Consider the following 21,367-nt stretch of genomic DNA (forward strand, 5'->3'; position numbering starts at 1 on the left):
GTCTTAGGTCATGAACTCTCAAGCTCCTTGTTACCCTGTCCACTGGTCTGACCTTTTTTATTCACCGACCAGCTCAGGCACCTTTACACATGCCTTATGTTCCCATTTCCCCTGTTTCCTGGTTCTCCTCTAGTCACCATGGTATCTCACTTCAGCTCTCTGTTGGGGTTGATCTGGTTTGTTGGTATTGTTTTTCTGCTTTCTTTCCTCTCCTGCTCTCATGCTCAGTTTTCTGACAGTGTGAAGTATATTCGAAGGGCTGCAGGTCTTTGGGACAAGAGTCCACCTGCATTAGTCACTGGCTTCCCAATAAATGCTTTTTGGTTCAACCTCTCAAAATGTGGCTTCTCAGTTTCTTGAACTGAGTTACCTTCCAACACTGTGAGATGATCATGAGTTCCAGTTTCGTCCATTTTCGTGTAAATAAAGTGATTTCATTTTCCTTTGTGGCTTAATAACACTTTCTTGTGCAGATACAACACATTTTCTTATATCCACATCCATTGATAGGTATGTAGGCTGATTCTATAACTCAGTTATTGCTAACAGTGGTGCAATATAGACGAGTACATAGATACAGTAATTTGACTTATATTACTTGAAGCATCTACTGAAGGGTTAGTATAGCTGATCATATGATAGCTCTATTTTTAGGATTTAAGAAACTTTTATACTGATTTTCACAGTGGTTGGCCTAATTTACATTTGCAAACACTTCCCCATACCTTTCCCACATTTCCTAACTCTTTCTGCCTATCATGTCCTCATCAGTATTTGTGATGTTTTGATTTTTGGATGAGTTTTATTCTTGCTGATGTGAGATGGAAATTCAATGTAGTTTTGATTTGCATTTTTGTATGTGACTGTACTGGGATTTGACTCAAGACCTAGCCTACTTGCTCAGCTTTATCACTGGCATTTGATAAACTAAAAATGCTGTGAATATGATTGGAATCCATACGCAAAAAGACTTCACTGGGTTTTGAGTCCAACACTTTAACCACTCAGACATACCTCACTTGCCTTTATCTGCACAGTATATTTCATCCTTCTCATTATGTTTTTGAAGATATCAGAGGCAAGCAAATAGCTAGGCACAGGTGCCTCCTGCCTGTAATTCTAGCTTAAGCAAAAAAGAAAAAGTAAGGGACTGTGTCCAGGTCCTGAGTTCCAGCCTCAGTATTAGTACAAAAACAAGGACAAACAAAAGAAGAAATAAAGAAAGAGTATGAAAATATCTGCAAAAACATATGGCAGATAAGACCTGAAAATGAGCTATTCTGATGTGCCAAACAGTCAAGAGAGAACCAGACAATAAATGGGAAAGGTCCAAACAAGCAATAAAAATAGATTTAAAAATAAGTGCTATCTCTCTGGACCTCCTATTATTGTTTGATGTACAGATGAAGGCACTATGTTAGGTAAGATAACTTGCTATTTGAGGGCAGAAGGGAAACTGCTAATGGCCTGAATACACTAGAGTGAAAATGTTTGTTCTGTCACATAGCTTTTTATGTTCTGCTAGCTATTTCACCTCTGCTAACCCTCTACTCCCATGATCATGTTTTATGTTTCAACAGTTGTTCCCCTGCTCCCACTGCTTTCATTCTCATGGCCTTAGGTTCCAAGACAAAGCAGATCAGCCCCAAGACCGCTGGGAGGTATGTTATTCTCAGCATAGCAAGCACACATCTGAATTGTTTCTGCTGTCAACCATTCACATTAATTAGAAGACAATCCGGATTGGAGGAGGGGAAAAATAAGCATGTTCTGTTGGGTAGAGTGCTAGTGAGACCAAGTTAAGTTAATGAGAATGAACAAAGATGGATACTTGAAACCGATTATCAGCAAGCATGGAAATAGAATCTCTTGAAACTGTATTAAGAGAAGGTAAGGGAGCTTGATAATATAGGGTTTATTGGAATACATTGCATACATATGTGGAAATGTCACAATGAAATCTCCCATTGTATAGCTTATGTATGCGAATTTAAAAAAAAGTCATAGCTTACATATGCTAATTTAAAAAAGAAAAAGTCAGCCAGGGAAATATATTTAGAACATACAATATAAACTGTTAAAATCATTGAAATACTGTGCTTCTTCAAATATATAGTGGTACTCAAGTACAAAATATGAAAAAAGACAGTTAACCTGATAGAAAATAGAGTAAAGAACACTAAGAGATAATTAAAGAAACAAAATTAAACTATCTGAAAATAGTTGGAACTTGCATAAATTAATTTAGATCAAATAAACGTTAACCAAAACAATCATAACAGATAAAAATGAATCCTTGCCAAGTAGATGTGTGATAGCTTGGAACAGCATATTGGAATGTGCTACATAAGAAGTTGGCTAAAGAAGAAAGGGAAATTGCTGAGTAGTTAGAACAAAGTTCTTGTACTTCTACAGAAATATCATACAACAAAGAGCAACTGTCAAAATAAGCTTCTTCAGAACTCTGGAAACACAGTCCAAGTCAAGTTTTATAGCCACAAAGTTGACATAAAATTAAGGAAAAGGAAACTTTAAAATGATTAAAGTTGTGTGGCTTTCCCCTCTATTTTTCTATTTTTATTTTATTTATTTTTAAATTATCTTTAAGTAGTTTTTTTGTTTGTTTTGTTTTTTGCCAGTCCTGGGGCTTAAACTCAGGGCCTGAGCCCTGTCCCTGGCTTCTTTTTGCTCAAGGCTAACACTCTGCCAACTTGAGCCGCAGAGCCCCTTCTGGCCTTTTCTATGTATGTGGTGCTGAGGAATCGAACCTAGGGCTTCATGTATATGAGGCAAGCACTCTTTCCACTAGGCCATATTCCCAGGCCTAAGTAGTTGTTTTTAAAGAATATTTTTATTAGTGTCTTTAAGTAGTTCTATAAAGGAGTTGCCATTTAACGAAGCAGTTAATGAATTTAATACATCTTGATCAATGTCACCTCTTTCAACTTTCTCACCCATACCTCCCTTATCCATCCCTTTCCTCACTCTTCTTAATTTTATAGGATATACATTGATTCTTAACTTCATTCTCTCTACTTTCTCCTCTTTATTTGTCTGCCCCTTTCACCTTATCCCTACCTCAACCCTTTCAAATATCAGCTTTCTGGTGTTTTAGCTTGCTGAACTCTGACTTTGCCTTTCTAAGGAACTACACTGAGTTCTCCCTTGGATCTACTGAATTTCAGTTAATATATTTGTGTACACTTGTGTACCACGCAGCATATTTACTTAAAAGTTTGTGAGCTAAATATAGCTTCTATAAATAAGGGAAAACATGCATAATTTGTCTCTCTGGGCCTGACTTACTTAATAATTTTTTCCAGGTCGTTCCATGTCTTTACAAATGGTACAGTATCATTCTTTCTAGTGGATGAGTACAATTCCATTGTACATATATGCCACATTTTCTTGATCCATATTTCCATTGAGGGGCATCTGAGCTCATTCCATTCCTTGGCTATTATGCTGCAATGAACATATTTGTGATGGTGGCTTTATTGTATCTTGGTTTATAATCTTTTGAGTAAATGCCTAGGAGTGGAACTGCTAGATCATAGAGTATAGTTCTATGTCCAATTATTTGAGAAACCACTCCAGAGTGGTTGAACAAGTTCACATTCTTACCATTAGTGTATTGGGGTTCTCTTTTGGCCACATCCTTGCCAGAATCTATTTATTTATTTATTTATTTTTATATAATGGCTATTCTAACTGGGGTGAGGTGGAATCTCAACGTTGTTTTGATTTGCATTTCTTTTATGGCCAGGAATAGACTCCTCCCCCAAGCTAGTAGAACTGATTCAAAACTTTGGTGAAGTAACCAAAATCAACCCATAATAATCAGTAGCTTTTCTGTACTCCAACAACAGAAGATTGTGAAATCAATTCAACGCAACTCAAATCAAATCAACTCAATTTGAAATAACCTTAAAAATACTTAGGAATTAACTAAAGATGTGAAGTATCTGTATAATGAAGAGTTTTAAATTTTAAAGAAGGAAATTGAAGAAGACTTAAGGAAATGGAAAGACCTTCCATGATCCTGGATTAGAAGAATTAACATTGTGAAAATGGCAATAGTGCCCAAAGCAATCTACAAATTCAGTGTAATAGCCACCAAAATCCCAACATCATTTTTCAGTGAGATAGAGAAAGCAATCCAAAAATTCTTATGGAACAATAAAAGACACTGAAGAGCAAAAGCAATCCTTAGCAGGATAAATAGTATTGGAGGGATAACAATACCAAACTTCAAACTCTAATGAAACCAGATTACTACTGGTACAAAAACAGGCCTGAAGACCAATGCGACAGAATAGAAGACCCATAAATAAACCCACAGTCCTCCAACCATTTAATATTCTATAAGGGAGCCAAAACCACATATTGGAAGAAGGACAGCCTCTTCAACAAACTGGGTATTCATGTGTAGAAAAAGAAACTAGATCCTCACATATCACCTCATACCAGCATTGATTCAAAGTAGATAATAGATTTCATGTAAGACAAGAGACGATGAAAATATTATAGGAAAGAGTAGAGGAAACATTAGGGCTCTTGAGCACAGGTAGAAACTTTCTGAGAAAAGATCCAGAAGCACAGAAAATCAAATAAACACTTGATAAATGGGATTGCATCAAACTAAAAGGTTTCTGCACAGCAAAGGACATAGCCAACAAGATAAAAAGAAAGCCTATAAAAAGGGAGAAGATTTTTGCCAGCTATAATATCAAGAACAAACAGAGAACTTAAAAGATTAAATCCTCAAAGAAAACAACCCAGTTAATGACTGGGCTAGTGAGTGAGAGTCTTTTCAGAAAAATAAGTAAGAAAGACCAATTGTGTGGCATTTTACTTGCCTATATCTCATTCCTTATCTCTAGCCAGGTAGCCAGCTTGAAAGGGTAACCTGTTTTTCCAGTGTTGGACTCCACTTGCTTGTTCTGAAGACATTTTAGAGAATTACTGGGCATACCTCTTCTAATCTGTCTGGAGGATACCTTATCTCTGTTTTGTCTAACTAAGAATTCTCTCAGGGAAGAAAAATGATGAGCATTACACAAAAACATCACAAGATGAAGGAAATTCTGACATCCTCTTGAACAACAAGTACTGAAAAAAAATAGCCTAAAATATAGGTTAGAAAATCTAGTGAGAGAGATAAAAGGAAAGCACATGCATGAGGGCCTGAGTTCAAGCCAAAATACCACCAAAAATAAAAGGAAAAACGAGAAGCCTAGTTTTTTTGTTGTTGATTTGTTTTATTAGAAACTTGAGGCCTTTAAAATGATTGTGTATATTGGAGAAATCTGAAAGCCACATGCCTTGGCCACCATGGGGAGATGCTATTCTTTCATCTTCTACTGATTTCTGGGCTAAGTATTAACAAGATTAGAGGCTGAATTAGCAGAATGGTATGCAGCCTGAATAAGATTTTAAAAAATATCCCAGCACAAAATCTGCTTATAAAGACAGATGCCAGTGTTTTCTTTGTTTGTATATATTTTTGGTTCATGTATATGTTTTTAGTGTCAAAGCTCTAGTAGAAAACAAACTAAATGAATACCTCAATGACTTCATGCAAAAATATTCTGGAGAAGTAACTAAACAAATGGGTAACTAAAGCCTTCAACAATCTAATAACAGAAAACCTTGAATTGAAGGACAGGAAAGAATCTAATTTTCAGGGTTACACATTATAATATTTAAATGTCCAATTTTCAACCAAAAAGCTAGAACATTTGCAATGAAATAAGAACTCATGACCCACTAAGACTAACAAAATAAATTAACTTAAAATATCCCTAAAAAGTCAAGATATTGGACTTCTTAAAACATTTCATAAAAGGGGCTGAAAATATGGCCTAGTGGCAAGAGTGCTTCCCTCCTACACATGAAGCTCTCGGTTCGATTCCCCAGCACCACATATATGGAAAACGGCCAGAAGGGGTGCTGTGGTTCAGGTGGCAGAGTGCTAGCCTTGAGCGGGAAGAAGCCAGGGATGGTGCTCAGGCCCTGAGTCCAAGGCCCAGGACTGGTCAAAAAAATTTTTTTTTCATAATTGTCATAAATATGTCAAATAGTTAAAGGAAAGCATGGAACTAAAGAAAATCGGGGAAGTTATGTATGAGCAAAATGAAAATAGAATTTGTAAAAGAAAAAAATTACCAAAACAGTGATATTGATGCTAGAAATAGACAATTAAAGTGAAATTACAACTATAGCATTACAAAAACAGATGTAAAAAAGTCACAAAAAGATCTAGAAACTTGAGGACAGTGCAATTAAATTTTCCAGTATGGAGAACAGGGAAAATAAGAATAAAAAACATAGATCTCCATCAAGTGGAATGACATATGCATTTTAGAAACCTTAGAAATAAAAAGAGAGGAATGAGAAGAGGTGGTAATAAGATCCAAAGCCTCTGGAGTTTGGTGAAAGGCTTAAATCTATGCATCCAAGTAACTTGATAAACATCAAATGAAATACATTTAAGGAAGTCCAAACTAAAACATTCACTGTCAAATTATTAAAAATACACAAAAGAATGCTGGAAGTAGCAAGACAGTAATAACCCATTATATACAAGGAACGCTCAATAACAGCCAATTCCTCAAATGAATTATGCTGATAATAAGAAAGTAGGGTGGTTTACAATGCTAAAGAAAAATAACTGAAAAAAGTATTTTCTATATTTTATTTTAGTTTGATTTCTAGTTTGTTGTTCAATATGGCAATCAAAATAATTATTCTGTCCTTATTTATGAAATTAATGAGTGTTTCTAATAGTAAAATATTAAATATGATATTTGCATGGATATTTAATCAGGTGACTTTAATGGACTAATAAAGTATTTTTCTATTAAAAACTGTAAGCTAAGAATTTCACATCTAGAAAAATGTCCTTTCACAATCAAAACAAAAATTAAAACTTTCAGATAAATAGTAGTTAAGTAAGTTTGTGACCTGTAGACTCAATCTCCAAAAAAATTGACAGTGTGTCCTTCAGTTGAAACAAAAACTAGACAGCAACCAGAAATAATATGAAGAAATAAAGATCTCTGAGAAAGTTAAATACACAAATACAGCATTATTTTTCTACTGGTATAGAATTCTACTTTTCGTGTATGCCTGCACTTGGGCTTGAACTCAGGGCCTGGGCACTCTTACTTAACTTTTTCGCTCAAGTCTAGCATTCTACCACTTGAGCCACAACTCCACTTTCAGACTTTGGGTGGTTAATTGGAGATAAGAGTCTCATGGATTTTTCTGCCTGGGCTGGCTTTGAACTATGAGTCTCTGATTTCAACCTTCTAAGTAGTTAGGATACAGGTATGAGCCACCAGCACACAGCTCTATGATTCTTTTTATTTACATATAAATGCATATAACCAGGCTGGGAATATGGCCTAGTGGTAGAGCTTGCCTCACATATATGAAGCCCTGGGTTTGATTCCTCAGCACCACATATAAAGAAAAAGCCAGAAGTGGTGCTGTGGCTCAAGTGAAGCCAGGGACAGTGCTCAGGCCCTAAGTTCAAGCCCTAGGATTGGCAAAAAAAAATGCATAAAGCTTCTTATGCTATTTGGCAAATAATGTATAAATATGTTCTTGTAAAAAAAGATACTACTGTGACAACAACAATATAAAGGAGACCTGTACAAAAGCAGTTTTTTTTTCAAATTTTTATTATCAAACTGATGTACAGAGAGGTTACAGTTTCATATGTTAGGCATTGGATACATTTCTTGTACTGTTTGTAACATTGTCCCTCATACCCCCTCCCCCCTCCCCCTTACCCTTTCCCCCATGAGGTGTTCAGTTCACTTACACCAAACAGTTTTGCAAGTATTGCTTTTGTAGTTTTGTCTTTTTTTACCCCGTGTCTCTCAATTTTGGTATTCCCTTTCAATTTCCTAGTTCCAATACCAGTATACACGGTTTCTAACATACTCAGATAAGATTACAGAGATAGTGTAGGTACAACCACAGGAAGGTGATACAAGAACATCATCAATAATAGAAGCTACAGATACACATGGGATGTTGAAAGTAGTCACAACTGTGATATAACAATTGTCTCCATAACATGGGAGTTCATTTCACTTAGCATCCTCTTAGGTGTTCATAAGGGTATAGCTATTGGGCCTTGTGATGCTCTGCTGTGACTTGCCTAAACCTGTACTAATTATTCCCAATAAGGGAGACCATAGAGTCCATGTTTCTTTGGGTCTGGCTCACTTCACTTAGTATAATTTTTTCCAAGTCCTTCCATTTCCTTACAAATGAGACAATGTCATTCTTTCTGATAGAGGCATAAAATTCCATTGTGTATATGTACCACATTTTCCTGATCCATTCGTCTACTGAGGGGCATCTGGGTTGGTTCCAGATTCTTGCTATGACAAACTGTGCTGCAATGAACATTGCGGACAATGGCCTCATATCTAAAATATATGCAGAACTAAAACAATTACCTTCTTCCAAAACAAAACTGCAAAAACCAATAGCCCCCTCATCAAGTGGGCTAAAGACTTACAAAGAGACTGCTCTGATGAGGAAATGAGAATGGTCAGGAGACATATGAAAAAATGCTCTACATTACAGGCCATAAAAGAAATGCAAATCAAAACAACATTGAGATTCCATCCCACCCCAGTAAGAATGTCATATATCAAGAAAACTAACAATAACAATTGTTGGAGGGGATGTGGCCAAAAGGGAACCCTACTTCATTGTTGGTGGGAATGTAATCTGGTTCAGCCACTCTGGCAAGCAGTATGGAGATTCCTCAGAAGGCTAAATATAGAACTCCCCTATGACCCAGCAGCCCCACTTTTGGGTATCTATCCAAAAGACCACAAACAAAATCACAGTAATGCCACCAGCACAACAATGTTCATTGCAGCACAATTTGTCATAGTGAGAATCTGGAACCAACCCAGATGCCCCTCAGTAGACGAATGGATCAGGAAAATGTGGTACATATACACAATGGAATTTTATGCCTCTATCAGAAAGAATGACATTGTCCCATTTGTAAGGAAATGGAAGGACTTGGAAAAAATTATACTAAGTGAAGTGAGCCAGACCCAAAGAAACATGGACTCTATGATCTCCCTTATTGGGAATAATTAGTACAGGTTTAGGCAAGTCATAGTAGAGCATCACAAGGCCCAATAGCTATATTCTTATGAACACCTAAGATGATGCTAAGTGAAATGAACTCCATGTTATGGAGACAATTGTTATATCACAGTTGTGACTACTTTCAACATCCCATGTGTATCTGTAGCTTCTATTATTCATGATGTTCTTGTATCACCTTCCTGTGGTTGTACCTACACTATCTCTGTAATCTTACCTGAGTATATTGGAAACCGTGTATACTGGTATTGGAACTAGGAAATTGAAAGGGAATACCAAAATTGAGAGACACAGAGTAAAAAAAAGACAAACAACTACAAAAGCAATACTTGTAAAACTGTTTGGTGTAAGTGAACTGAACACCTCAGGGGGGGAAAGGGTAAGGGGGAGGGGGGAGGGAGGTATGAGGGACAAGGTTACAAACAGTACAAGAAATGTATCCAATACCTAACGTATGAAACTGTAACCTCTCTGTACAACAGTTTGATAATAAAAATTTGAAAAAAAGATAATTATAGAAAAATAAGTCAAATTATTTGCCCAGAAAGTAATTATATATATTTTTAAATTTTTAACAGAATTATAATTTTGAATATCAACCATAAAATTAGCAGTAGAAATCTTAGCCCTAATGATCTATGATTTGTATACAGCTCCACTACTTATTTCTGGTGTTCCCTGAAAGCACTTTACTGGTTTTATTTTCATTAAAATGTCAATATTCTAAAAAAAAAATAAAAGCTCTGTTCAAGGGATCTCTGGATCTGTTGCTGACCTTATGCAGCAGGTTCCTTGGTACCCTGAAACCAGTTCCACTGTCCGGTCTCCATCATTGCTTTGCTGCTGGCTGTGGCAGGATAAGGCACTCGGGGTGGTTTGCAACATGGTATTCAGAACATCCTTTCCCCATAGGGAGGCAAATGGCCACTCTCGGAAATGCATTCATGTTTATGTTTGCTGGCAAGTGGGTCTAAGGGCCCAGAGACCAAACATTCCAAACTGTGATTTCTACAACTTCCTCCCAACTCCCATGGGGAAGTAAAGTGCTAAGCAGTGTCTGAAAGCACTGACACCTATTTCTGGGAACTGCTTTCTGATGTGCATTTGCTACAAGACATGTCAGATGACCTTGGCCCAGGATCTCTGAGTTACATGATTTCCACAGCCTCTCCCTCCTCTCAACAGGGAGGTGACCTGTTGGACAGGCTCTGAAAGCATTCACACTCAGCTTTGGAAACTATATCCTGGTTTGTTACTAAGAAGCTCTGAGGGCACTGATCTCAGGACCTCCAAATCACATGATCTCCCCAGGTTCCTCCCGCCACCCCCCCCCCCCCGCCCGCGATGAACTACTGTGTGGTATCTGAAAGCCCTGATGCCATCTTTGGAAACGTCAACTTGGCAAGTGTTTTCTATCAGGTAGGATTAAAGGCCCTTCAGTCCAGACTCTGCATCACAAGAGTTGCTCAGCCTCCTCTCCAACAGGGAGGTAAACTGCTAGATAGGTTCTGTAAGCAATGAGACTAGCAGGCAGAAATGTCTAGGACTCTCAGTTTTCCCTCTACCAATGCAAAAATCAGTACTCTGCCCCCCAATTCTCTGACACATTCAGGGTTTACCATGTCCTTGGAAACTTACAGTCCCTGGGGACACAAACTGGAGGACTTGCAAAGCAAGAAGGAGCTTGATCAGCCCACCTGACATACTTACTCTATAAATCAAGCAGTGACTCTCACTAAACAAAGAAGGGAAGCTTCTACAGTGAAAGCATCTCAGAAGCAGAAAATCAAACCCTTATAAGAGGTTCCAGCTACTTTTGTTCAATATGAGTGGTGCTGGTAATCAGTCCCAGTACCCTGAGCACATAGATAAATGCTTAGTGACTGAGCCACACCACCAGCCTAATGGTGAGAAATAGCACCTGCATCCTACCAATACAACTCTCCTGTCTGAATATTGAGAATCCTTCGAGAAAAGACTACAAATTATTATAATTTCTAACTTGGTCACAGATTCACAAACCTAAATGCAGAAACACAAGAAACATGAAGCAATAAAAAAGAGGCAACATAGCTCTTACAAAATGTAACAACCTCACAGTAACAAACAACAGTTAAAGGGGTGAAATCTAAAAGAATTAAAAAGAAATGATTATATGAGTGACCAATGAAAAGAAAGAGTACATGAATAAATATCTCAGAAAATTCCAAGAAAAATCAAATTGTGAACTGAATAAAATAAATAGTATAATGCAGAACATAAAGAAGAATTGAATAAAGATGCATAAATTCTAAAAAAAAAAGAAATCAGGCCCGGTGCTGGTGACTCATGCCTGTAATCCTACCTACTTAGGAGACTGAGATCTCAGGACCATGGTTTGAAACCAGCCCAGGCAGGAAAATCCATGAGCTTCTTATCTCAATTAACTACCACAAAAACTAGTAGTGAAGCTGTGGCTCAAGTGACAGAACACTAGTCTTGAGCAAAAGAAGCTCAAGGACAGTGCTCAGGACTTGCTTTCTAGCCCCAGGACTGGCACAAATAAAATCAAATTGAAATCCTGCCAATGAAAGGCTCAATAATTCTGATAAAACCTTAGTGGAAATTCTCTAGCAGACTGTCTCAAAGGACTTAATGTCAAGGTAGACATATTTGAACATGAAGATGATGATAAAGGAAAAAAATAATACTTTAAAAGCCTATGGGTAGCCAGGTGCCAGTGGCTCACACCTATAATCCTAGCTACTCAGGAGGCTGAGATCTGAAGATGGTGGTTCAAAGTGAGCCCCGGGAGGAAAGTCTGTAAGACTTATATGTACAATTAACCACCAGAAAATCAGAAGTGGTGCTGTGGCTCACAGGGGTAGAGCACTAGCCTTGAGCTGAAGAGCTCAGGGACAGCACCCAGGCCCAGAGTTCAACTGTGTATAGGGGTCACCCAGGCTGTCACCCACCATGTAGCCAAGCAGAATCTCCAGACACTAGTCACCACAAAGTCGCCCCCATAGTCTGAGGTGTGCAAAGCAGAGCTGACCTTAGGATGAAGCTCCTCTTGCTCCCGTTCCTGCCCTCAGCCCCACCCCCACTGCCTAGCAAAGAATAAAGAAGTTTGATTAAGCAAAAAAGAAATGGAACATGAAGACCTCTAAAAAAGTTAAAATCCAAAATCTATGTACATGTGAATGCAGAAAAATAAGAGGTGGAGGCTAAACACACAGAAAACATTTAAGGAAATAGCAGAAAGTGTCCCTAATCTGTAGAAAGAAGTGGTCATCTATGCATAGCAAACCTTTAGGGTTCCAGAGAGAAGACCAGAAAAGAAACTTCCCAAGGTTTATCATAGTTAAAATATCGGTATACGAGTTAAGGAAATGATGTTGAAAGCTACAAGAGTAGCACCAAGTCAGATATAAGGAAAATTCATCATCATAATAGATTTCTCAGAAGAAACTTTCAAAGCAACCAGGGCATAAAATGATATATTTCAAGTTCTAAAATAAAATAACTATCAACCTAGATTGCTATACCCATATAAAATGTTTCATGATAAACAAAACCTAAAGAATGTATGACAACTAAACTATTGCTGCAGAAGATACTTAAAGGAATCCTACACATAGAAAAGGAAGATAAACACAACCATGAAAATACAGGAAAGGACAAACCTCAAAAGATCGTAGACAAATGAAGCCGTTTGTAAAGAAATGCAAAGACTTGGAAAAATTATGTTAAGTGAAGTAAATCTGGCCAAGAGAGACAAAGGATACATGCTTTCCCTTATATGTGGAGGCTAGATTTAGCTTGTAAACTTATAAGGAAATACCTTGGGTGATATGCAACTATTTACAAATCTGTTAACTGAAATATGGTAGATTCAGGGAAAAACTCAAATCATGTAACTCATCAGAAAGGCAACAAAATAAACACCAGAAAGTGGATACTTGAAAGAGGTGGGGTAGTGTCAAGGGAAAAGAAGTAGACAAATGCAAAGGAGAAGAGGGGGAAAATGCACTCAGAATCCAATGTATATTCTACAAAATTAATAAGAGTGAGGGAAGGAGTATGTGGGGAAGGATGGGTGTGAGTGTTGAAAGGAGTGACATTGATCATGATGCATTGCATTCATGATCTGCTTTGTTAAATGGTAACTGCTTGTACACTACTTAAAGATAATTTTAAAAAGAAAGAAAAATGAGAATCAAGGAAAAATTGAACAATATAAAACTAATAAAATGGCAGGAATCGCTAAATATTTTTAAATAACTGAATATTAATGGTCTCTATTCTCCAATCAAAAGAAAAAGACTGGAATTGGAGGTGCAGCTCAAGTGCCAACCTTGAGTAGGGGGAAAATGACAGAAAATAAATTGAATAAAAAAAAAGAAGACCCAACCATTTGTCCCTTATACAAAAAATACACCTCACTGAAAAAAAAAAACAAAATAAGCTTAAAATAAAAGGATGGAAAAGATTTCCCAATGAAATGGACCTTGAAAGCAAGAAGGAGTGGATGTATGACAAAGCAGCCTTCAGTAAAATTTAGTAAAAAGAGACAAAGGGCACTTCATTCTAATAAAGGAAACAATTCATCATGAAGATATAAAAATTATGCTTATCAAAAGTTGATGCACCCAAATTTATAAAGCAAACACGACTGGACATAAATATAGATAGACACCAGCAAGAACAGTGAGTAACTTTATTATTCTGCTCTCACAAATAGGTTGAATACACAAAAAGTCAACAAGAAAACTTGAGAATTAAATGGCACCTATTGACCAAATTGATTTAATGTGTATCTACAGAATTTTCCACCCAACAGCCACCAAATACACATTCTTCTCAGTGGCTCACAGAACGTTCTTCAGAATAAATTCTATCTTGAGGCATAAAGCAGGTCTTAATACAAGAAAACTGAAATAATTTCCTATATTGCAGTGAAATAAAGATAAAAATAAATAACTAGAGAAACTATAGAAATAACCAAACACATGAACTCAAATATTCACCCTTGAATGATTAGGGAGTCATCAATGTGATAAAGAGGCTTTATCAAAACATTCCTAGAATCAAATGAAAATGAACAGAACAAAAATTTCTGTCACCATAAAGATATGCTAAGGTTGAGAGCTGGTGGCTCACTCTGTAATCCTAGCTACTCAAAAGGCTGAGATCTGAGGACAACAGTTCAAAGCTAGCCTGGGCAGGAAAGTCTATGAGACTACTTTTTAAAATTAATTAATTGATTTATTGTCAAAGAGATAAACAGAGGGGTTACAATGTCATATACAAGGCAGTGAGTACATCTCCTAACAAACTTGTTAACTCCTTCCTCATTTTCCTCCCACCATCCCCCTTTCTAGCTCCCCCCACCCCAAGTTGTACAGTTGGTTTACAGCATATTTTCTTCAAAGTATTGCTGTCACATTGGTTCGACTTTTACCTTTTGCCTCTTATCTCTAATTGGCCACCAAAGAGCCAGAAGTAGAGCTGTTGCTCAAGTGATAGAGCACTAGCCTTGATCTCAAAAGCTAAGGGACAGTGCCCCAGGACCCACATTTAGAAAGGGGAGTCTATCAAGAAAACACCAATATCCAGTTACTGGGCACTGGTGACTCAGGCCTGTAATCCTAACTACTTAGGAGGCTGAAATCTGTGGATCAGGATTCGAAGCTAGCCTGGGCAGGATACTCTTAGCTCCAATTAACTATCAGAAACCCAGAAGTGGAACTGTGGCTAGAGTACTATCTTTGAGCATAAAAGCAGGGGACAGTACCCAGGCCCTGAGGTCAAGTCCCACGATAGACAAAAGAAAACAAAACAGAACAAGGGAGTTCACAGGATCATTAGAGAATACTATATAAACCTATACTAAACTTGAAAATGTGAAAGAAACCGATGAATTTCGAGGTGCATTTGACCTATCAAATTGAATCAAGAGAATAAAAATACATTTAAATAGCAATGACATTAAGACAGCAATAAAGGGTCTCAGAACAACAAGAAGAAGCAATCAAGAAGTGAATATATTCACTGATAATTTTTTCCTGACCTTCAAAGAAGCAACAGCAGGACAGCCGTACCAGGCTTGCTCAGGGGCACCTATGCAGGGCCTGTCTTCTTCCTAGCCCACAAATGAAGTGATCCACACATGGCAACCCAGGCTGGACACTATAGATGCCATGCCATGAATCCATGGACAAAGCATTCATCGGTAAAGGTCTGATCACTCTTGGCTGTACTGAACTCAGTGGAAGTGTGGGTGGTGACCCACCCTGCATTTTGACAGTGAGTTGTGCTCCTGCCCCCCATCAGTTGTGATTCTGGCATCACAAGGTTAGGAAACATGAGCCTACATAGATCAGGTCCAAGTGACAGTGTCTCTAGCTACCTCAAACCTGGCAGCATAGGAACTCTGATGGCTCCTTAAAGCACAAACATCAGATGTCACAGACTGCTGAGCAGATGGCTTCCAACTTGAGTCCAGTTGGAATCTGGTTCTGCCAACATAGTGTCTGCAGCCACTTGCCAGAAATCCAACAGTATGAAGTACAGTTTGGATCACTGATGAGTCTTCACACCCATTCTGATACCCAGCACAGCCGTGAAGGAGTGATGTCTCACTTCTACCCCCGACCCCCATCGCTTGTCTATCTCCACTTCAATGTGGTCCAAAGCAGCCCAATGGGCATGGTAGAAAGCTTTACAGCTGCTTCCATGGAATGGTCCTGCAGAATGCAAGCCAAAAGGATGTTATGGACCAGCTGCAGACCACACAGACGATCTAGGACATTCTGTCCAACTTTGAGCATTCCTAGACAATAAGTATGTGGTCCATCTCCAAGAAGATAGCTACAAGTACCTTACTATCACCAAAGCAACAACACAGCCCTATGCAAGATCCTTACCAAGCATATCCACTTGGATGTGCAGCCTGCCAAGAGGATGGACAATGAGCTCTATGCCAGTGGCAGCTCTTCCCATAGCAAGAGCAGCAGCCTGAAACCCCCAGATTTACCCAGTTCTATTCTGTAAAATTAGGCTGCCTTGGAGGTCTTTCAGCAGAGCCATGAGGTCTGTTAGGGGTGAACCTCCTCTCCCTACCATCTGCTTCTAAGCCTTCTATAACACAGAGCAGCTGTTTACACATCAGAAATCTCTCCTGATAGCAAACGGCTTGTTGCTGCATTTGACAGCTCCTGCATCAAGCTCCCCAAGCTGTGCAATCTGTGGTCCAAGATACTGAAGTCGGAGCCCCACTATGTGGATACATCCTGCAACCAGCTGGTTTGTGATACTCTGTGGGAAGAGGAAGAAGACAGTAAGGGCACAGAGATGAAGATATTGTGGGGGTACTGTGGACCACTATGCAGCATGCAGTTCCTCTCAGACAGCTCCAAGTTGTTGTCTTTTTCTGAAGACATGCCCATCAGATATTGGGAATGTTTCACCAACACTGCACTGTACCAAGAACAAGCCTACCATGTGTGGGACCTGGACATCAGCTCATATAGCCTGTATTTCATCAGTGGCTCCCATAATCGCATCACCAGGCTGTGGTCCTTGGATTGGAAGAACCCACTGAGGATATTTGCAGGACACCTGACAGATGTGGACTGTGTCAAACTCCACCCTTTTCTCAAATTATTTGGCCATAGAGTCAACTGACAAGACTGTCGGACTTCAGAGACCCAGCAGCCGAATTCAGTGTGGCTCTTTTCCAGTCATGGCAGCCCTGTACTCTCCCTTGCCTTTGCTCCCCATGGCAAGTACTTAGCATCTGCAGATGAGGTCAAGCAGCTGAAGCTGTGAGACTTGGCCTTTGGGACACATATTAAAGAACTGAAGAGCTAGGTGCTGGTGGCTCACACATGTGATCCTACTTATTTAGGAGGCTGAGATCTGAGGATCATGGTTCAAAGCCAGCCAAGTAGAAAAGTTTATGATACTCTTATCTCCCATTAACCACCCAAAACTCAGAAGTGGAGCTGTGGCTCAAGTGATAGAGTGCTAGCTTTGAGCACAAACACTAACAAACGGTGGCCAAGCCCTGCAGTCAAGCATCAGGACCAGCACAAAAACAAAACAAAACAACAACAAAAAAGAAATTGAGAAGTCACATAGACAACATAACTAGCTTGACCTTCAACCCCGACAGTGACCTAGTGGTCACCTCTGCCTACATAGGTAACTCTGTGATGTCTGGGTCATCAGGAACACGTACTGCAGTGTACTGTACTCGCTGACAATTTCTCCAGTGATCTTATGGATGTATGCACTAGGCAGATGAACAATGTCCTGAGTGTACAGTTCATGGCCTACAATCTCCTCCTAGTGACTAGAATCACACAAGAAAACCAGGAACATATTGGAACTAGGAAATTGAAAGGGAATACCAAAATTGAGAGACACAGGGTAAAAAAAGACAAACAACTACAAAAGCAATACTTGCAAAACTGTTTGGTGTAAGTGAACTGAACACCTCAGGGGGGAAAGGGGAAGGGGAAGGGGGAGGGGGGTATGAGGGACAAGGTAACAAACAGTACAAGAAATGTACCCAATGCCTAACGTATGAAACTGTAACCTCTCTGTACATCAGATTGATAATAAAATTTTGAAAAACAAAAAAGAAAACCAGGAACACTGACTTTTTTTTATCTTAGCGGTTATGTACTAGGCAGGCCTAGAGGGCCTCTGGCTTGCTGAAACTAAATCACTGATTGTGGAAGAGCCCTTCCTTTCCTCCTGAGTACTTATTTCTCACTACTATGGAGTGAGTGATACCTGAACTCCTGTTCAGAACTAAAGGTCAGTTGCAAGTTCTCAGAAAATCTGCCTGATGCCACCTTCCCCTCTGCCTCTTGTCTTCTCGCTGGCAGGTTTGGCTGGGGCAGCTGCAGAGGATGGAGCAGCTAATTATGGTGTTATATGTTGGCCATGCCACGTGGGAGAAAGCTGTGACAGCAAATAGAAAGGCAAAGAGAATGGAGGTGTGTGTGTGTGTGTGTGTGTGTGTGTGTGTGTGTGTGTGTGTGTGTGTGTGCTTGAGCTCAATACCTGGCTTCTGTCTTTGAGTTTTTCCACTGAAGGCTAGCACTCTAGCATTTGAGCACACCTCTACGTCTAGCTTTTTGATGGTTACTTGCAGATAAGAGTTTCACATACTTTCCTGCATGGGCTGGCTTTGAACCATGATCCTCAGGCCTTAGCCTTCTGAGTAGCTAGGATTACAGGTGCGAGATATCAACACCCAGTTCTGGTGTTTATTATTATTATAAAGAAGCAGAAACCTCACACTGGCAAAGAGGACTTTCTCTGCTTTTCTTTCTCATTTGACCCCAGGCACTGACTATGGTACTTGTAATTTTAAGGCTCAGGGAATTCAGAGCTTTTGTTGGCTCAGTGTATGAGAAGAAAGGGAAATCCTGGGTATAAATCAATCATGCTAGATGAGTTGTTTCTGGAAGTGGGTAGGTAAGTTGACTAACATTGAGCTGTTGCAATGGTGGTGGAAAATATTCTCTTCTTGGCTGCATATCTGTCAGGGAGAATTTTCTCCCTTGAAAAGGAACAGTATGACAGGCTGTAGTTCAGTGGTAGAGCACTTTCCTAACACAATTAAGGCCCTGAGTTGATTCCTAGCATGAACAAAAAAAAAGATTATTCTAAAGAATAATTTGGGATTCATCACAGATATATATCCAGCAAATATTGGATTTCTAAATGGCCATTTTCTCAGACCAAGCTTTCAAGGCAAAGCAAGTTCTAATGTGTAAGAAAAAGATGGAATATTTCTGTATTCTGAAATGTAAGATTTGGGACTTGGCAACTACTACAGGAATACATAGGAAAAAAAACTTGATGATATAAATACAGGCAATTATCTTCTGAACAGGACTCCAATTGCCCAGGACATAAGAACAAGAATTGACCACTGTAGTTGCATCAATTCCATTATAAAAGTTTCTGTAGATCGAAAGAAATAATGATCATAATCAAGAGTCCATCTATCAAACAGTAGAATGTCTTTGCCAGCTACTCAACAGATAAAATATCAATATTCAGACTATACAGCCAACCAAAAGAACTAATAATCTAAGTAGTCAATAGGCAAACAACATAGTTTTCAGAAGTACAAATGGCTATTCAGTATATGAAGAAATATTCAGTATCCTTTGCCATAAACAAAATTCAAATTAAAATAACACTAGATTTCATCTCGTCCCATTCAGAATGGCTATCATCAGAAAAACAAACAATAACAAATGCTGTGAGGATGTGGGGTGGGGAAGGCCCTCATATACTGTTGATGGGAATGTAAATTAGTATAGCTACTGTTAAAATTAATACAAAGTCTTCAAAAAACTAACCATAGGCATACTTATGACCCTGCGATATTACTTGAAGTATATCAGCATACAGGAGAAATACCTGCACTCATATGTTTATAGCAACATTGTTCACAATAGCAAAGCTATGGAATATGTTAGGTGCCCAGCAACTGTTGAATGGATAAGAAAATATGTTATCTGTAACAGTTACAGGCTGTAATCCTGGCTACTGTGCAGGCTCAGATTGTTGGGATAGCAGTTCAAGGCCAGACGGTGATGAAAAGTCCTTGAGACACTTTCTCAATGAAGATATGGAAGCAGTGGTACATACCTGGTATCCTAGCTACCAGGAAGCCTAACCAGTAGATCACACTCAGGCATATGAGCAAGAAGGAAGCAAGACCTAATCACAAAAATTACCAGTAGAAAATAGAGTTGGAAGTGTGGAGCAGTAGTAAGAGTACTAGAATAGCAGGCAGAGTTCAAATCCCACTACCCCCCCCCCCACACACACAGAGAGAAACAAGAAAGGGCTTGGAGTGTGGCTTAGTAGTAGAGTGCTTGCCTAGCATGTATGAAGCCGTGGTTTCGATTCCTCAGTACAACATACACAGAAAAAGCCAGAAGTAGTGCTGTGGTTCAAGTGGTAGAGTGCTAGCCTTGAATAAAAGATGCTCAGGAAGAATGCCCAGGCCCAGAGTTCAAGACCAAGGACTGGAAAGAAAAACAAGAAAATATATAACGTAAACACAATGGATTATTACATAGCCATAATGAAATATCATTTGCAAGAAAATACATGGAACTGGAGAACATCATATTAAATTGTTTAAGCCAAGCTCAGAAATCTATATCACATTTTAACTCAAATGCAGATTATAAGTCTGAAATGACAAGAAATATAAGGAGGAGAGGAAGAAAGAGGAAAAGGAGAAGGAGGCATGCGTATACAAGAGGGATAGTCAGAGAGGACCAACATGAGGAACAGGGGAAAGGGAGAAAATACTAGAGGTTAAAGAGTTTTCGTGTGTGTGTGTGTGTGTGTGTGTGTGTGTGTGTGTGTGTATATGAAAGTAGCATAATGAAAAGCATCAAATACTGTTTGAGAAAAGGAAAAGAGGCTAAAGGAATATAATAGAGGTGAACTTGTTCAAAGTACACTGTGTGCGGGGTGCCAGTGGTTCACGCCTGTAATCCTAGCTACTCAAGAGACCAAGTCCTTCAGTTCAAGCCATACTGGCACAAATTAAGGACACTGTATGTGTCTATGAATGATCACAGTGAAATCTCCTTGACGTATTAATGTATGCTAATAAAATTTAAAAATAGAAGAAAAGTAATTAAACTATTTTCAAAAGATAATAACATAAGTCAGCTTATACTGCCATATATCAAAACATGCTCTAAAATTATAGCAACTAAAAGAATATGATATTGGCTCAAGATCTGACAAAACTTAATTCTTTTATAAAAGCAATCTGAGAGATATATTACAGATAGTTTTTCCAATAAGTGGTTTGCCTATTTGCATTACTTATAAATGCCTTTGTTCATGTAGCTTTTACTTGGAAGGAAAATAAGTTTATGTCTTTTTTGCCTTTTGTTTTACTGTATAAGGCAAGCCATTCCAAAACATCAGCCCACCTTGGAAGCTATGAGTATAACCTTATTTGGGAAAAGAAAGATTTCTTTTTTTTTTTTTTTCTCAAATTTTTATTATCAAACTGACGTACAGAGAGGTTACAGTATCATACGTTGGGCATTGGATACATTTCTTGTACTGTTTGTTGCCTTGTCCCTCATGCCCCCCTCCCTCCCCCCCTTTCCCTCCCCCCCCAGGTGTTCAGTTCACTTACACCAAACAGTTTTGCAAGTATTGCTTTTGTAGT

General features: G+C 38.7%; 1 pseudogene; it reads left to right on the forward strand.

The window, feature by feature from the left end:
* Positions 1-10,491: 10,491 nt before the first annotated feature.
* The window catches only part of LOC125343066, a 46,371-nt pseudogene continuing 35,495 nt past the window's right edge, over positions 10,492-21,367 (forward strand).

The sequence above is a fragment of the Perognathus longimembris genome, chromosome 28 (genome assembly GCF_023159225.1).
Source record: "Perognathus longimembris pacificus isolate PPM17 chromosome 28, ASM2315922v1, whole genome shotgun sequence".
NCBI lineage: Eukaryota > Metazoa > Chordata > Mammalia > Rodentia > Heteromyidae > Perognathus > Perognathus longimembris.